Source organism: Suricata suricatta, chromosome 2 (genome assembly GCF_006229205.1).
Source record: "Suricata suricatta isolate VVHF042 chromosome 2, meerkat_22Aug2017_6uvM2_HiC, whole genome shotgun sequence".
In the NCBI taxonomy this organism is placed as follows: domain Eukaryota; kingdom Metazoa; phylum Chordata; class Mammalia; order Carnivora; family Herpestidae; genus Suricata; species Suricata suricatta.
In genome coordinates this window covers 2,645,801-2,648,993 of record NC_043701.1, presented here as the reverse complement: position 1 = coordinate 2,648,993, position 3,193 = coordinate 2,645,801, and the positions used below count along the sequence as shown (strand labels likewise).

The window sequence follows — 3,193 nt, the reverse complement described above, 5'->3', positions numbered from 1 at the left end:
CAGGACGAGTCTTTTCGTCTCTGAGTCCCCAGGCGGCGAGAAGCAAAGGGTATCTTCAGCCCCGTCTATCTCCACCAAAGGAGGGACGTTCAAGACTGAGAGGCCAGGACCAGGCTGGTGGACGGAGTCCCGGGGCCCGAAAGCGACGTCCCCATTGCCAGCACCCGCAAACATGACCTTATCTGAAAATAGAGTCTTTGCAGATGGGATTGGATGAAGGATCTGGAATGAGGGTGGGCCCCAAGTCCGACGGCTGGAGAGGGATGGGGACCCGGAGAGCGAAGCAGGCAGACGCCCGGCGTGGAGCCCGCACCACAGAGCGCCAAGGACGGAGGCACCGCCGGGCGAGTGGCGAGGCCCAGAACCGCAGAGGCTCCTGCCCGGCCTCCGGGAGTGGACTTCTGCTGCCTCGGGTCACCGGTTCTCACGGCCTCACGTGGCAGCCCCGCAACGGGCCTGGCGAGGTTCTCAGTGACCCGACAAAGCCCGACCCCAAGGACGCTGCTCGTGCCCTCTCCCAGGAGGGGGGACCCGGTGTCCAGAGACGCCGCACGCTGCCCCGGACGCTTGGCCCTCGGGAGGCGAGAACAGGACGGATGGGACAGCAGCTCCCGGCGTCTCTTCCGGGGCCCTGACCACCGGTCAGTTCCTGCAGTGGCTTCTGCTTGTCGCCGGGCTCTTCTCCCAGGAGACAAGGCAGCTCGCCCACTCGGTAGAAACTCTTAGAGCCTCGGTTCAGGAGAAAGACGCCCGAAGGCCCAGAGGCTGCCGGCCCCGCACCCCCACCCCCACGGCTCTGCTCCTCGTCCCCAGCTTGGCCAGCTGCCGTCCGTCAGCAGGGGCCGTGGGCGCGCCCGGGGGCCCCCACGCTGGGCTCCCAGGGGCCTGTCGGCACACACCTGGGCCCCGAGCCCGGGCTCCCGCAGGAGGGTGTGGGTGGCTGGGGAGTCTCAGGACCGCCCCCAGCAGGAGTGATTTCGGCTGAATTCAGTCCGGTTTCTTCCCCCAATTCGCATGTATTCCACTCAGAGCTACTCACTTTGAACCTGGGGGGGACCCTAAGAGTCTGCAGGGCTTGTGTGTTGTGCAAGGCCCCGCCCCGTCAGTACCTGCTCAGGACCTAAGGTAGGGGGTCCAGGGTCTTTGACCCCTGCTGACAGCAGAGCGGCCTGGGGGTGGGGGCAGCGTGGCCGAGTCCGGAGCCCTGCCCAGGGCATCCCCGGCCGCCAGTGGCTCAGCTGGTGGACATCCCAGGGCACCTAGTCCCGGGGGGGCAAAGACCAGCTGCTCCCCAGCCCCATCCTCTGCCTGAAGGTCAGACCCCGAGCTCACAGCCTCCCTTATTTTCCCTGAAACTTCTAGACACAGGTGCTTAATCCAGATTCTGGGAGTGTGAAATCCGGTTACGGCATTAAATGTCAGCACGCCCAAGGGCATGGATGCTTTCCAGGCTGGGAGGTTTGAAGCCTGGGAGGCTGGGAGGCGAGGACACCATTTACCTGGGTCCTGGGTTACTGGAGAAGGTGCCGCTGACGCGTGACATGAGCTCAGCTCGGGGAAATAGGAAAGAAACAAAAGAGACCATTTCAGACCGAATGTGACACACAGTCTGTTTGCAAAGCTGAAATAGACACCAATGAAGCCTCAGAAATGAGTTATAACAGGAGTCATCTGTAAGTGCAAAATGACATCCTGGCAGTGGTATTAGCACCACCAGAAATGCTGAGCTCACCTGAAGGTCAGGGGAGGAATCCTGGAGGCCTTCCTGGGGGAGGGGAGTCTCAAGCCAGGTTTTATGGGTTGCTGGCCAGAATATTGCAAAATGAGAAGTCCCAGCCAATACTGAAAAACAGAAGACTTTTGTTCAGGTTTAAGAGAAAACACAGAGAGAGGGGAGAGGCTGGAGAAGGAGAGGGAAGGAGACAGAGACAGAGAGAGCCTTCTCATCTTGCTTAGGAACAGAGCACTCAGGAAAACAATTTGGAATTTTTTCCAGAAAGTGCCTTCTTACTTTCTTTCCGCTTCCCCCTAAGTAAATAGCCCAAGACCTCTGTCCCAATGTTTGCATAGCAGTTGAGGTTGGTTTATTTAATTAGAGCGATGATTTCAGCCGGCCAGCTGGAGTCCGTGGGACCTCAGCCCTGCGCCCTCCATCCGCATGGGGGGGCTCGCTCACTCGCCCTCCGACCCTGGGGGCTATTTTTATCCGCTGGATCTCGGCGTGATTAGTGAAGGCAGTTAGGCAGGCAGATCGAAGCTCAGGGCCAGCCGCCTCTCACACACTCTTTAACAACCCTGGAAGGGTTTACAGAAATGAGCCTGGAAGGAATCAAGCGTGGCCATGAATAAACATCACCTGAAAATGTTGGGAAGACCTCACCCCACCTCTGGAAGAATGTTCCAGAATCAGGGAGAGCAGTGCCCGCAGGGAGGGGGCCGGCTGGCTAGGAGGGAGGGGACTTCATTCCTCTCTGTTCTCCGTGCTCCTTCCATAGCGTCCACGTGCACACGCCACCGCGGGGAAACGCATCCCCTCATGTTTAGTAAAACGCTCCTGCTGCTGCCTGGAATCCGCGAGAGACGCCAACTCCGCTTCCCTGTGACCATGAGGTGCGGGCGGCGGGGCGCCCAAGGCCCACCTTGTAGGTTTGGCCTTTTTTTTAAATGAGAAAGTGTTATATGTTTCCTTTTTAAAAAAATTTTTTTTAATGTTTTATTTATTTTTGATAGAGAGTGACAGAGCATGAGAGGGGGAGGAGCAGAGAGAGAGGAGACACAGAATCGGAAGCAGCTCATGGCTCTGAGCTGTCAGCACGGAGCCCGACACGGGGCTCGAACTCACAGACTGTGAGATCGTGACGTGAGCCGAAGCCGGACGCTTAACCGACTGAGCCCCCCAGGCCCCCTCCTTTTTTTTTTTAAAAAGCGTTTCTGAAGCAGAGGGGCAGCCAATACTTGCAGGCTACAACAGAAACCGGACCAACTTCATCTGCGGCGCATGCGTACGGAGTTCCAGAGATGACGGCTGCGTCGGCAGGAGGAGGGAGAGGGCACATGCTGGCTCAGGCGTCACCGCACGGACTGCTGGCCGGAAACGGGGCCCAGGCCAAAACCCAGCCCCCGGCCCGCTCGCACACCGCTGCCGAGTGTGCTGCGTGTGGCCAAGGCGGGGGGGGGGGGGGGGGGGGGGGGG

General features: G+C 59.4%; 1 long non-coding RNA gene across 1 annotated transcript; it reads left to right on the top strand.

The window, feature by feature from the left end:
• The first annotated feature begins 402 nt into the window (after positions 1-402).
• On the top strand, positions 403-2,761 carry LOC115304515. The gene is made up of 3 exons (XR_003914472.1): positions 403-641; positions 2,496-2,642; positions 2,731-2,761. It is a non-coding gene; the product is annotated as an uncharacterized LOC115304515 (long non-coding RNA).
• The last annotated feature ends 432 nt before the right edge of the window (positions 2,762-3,193 follow it).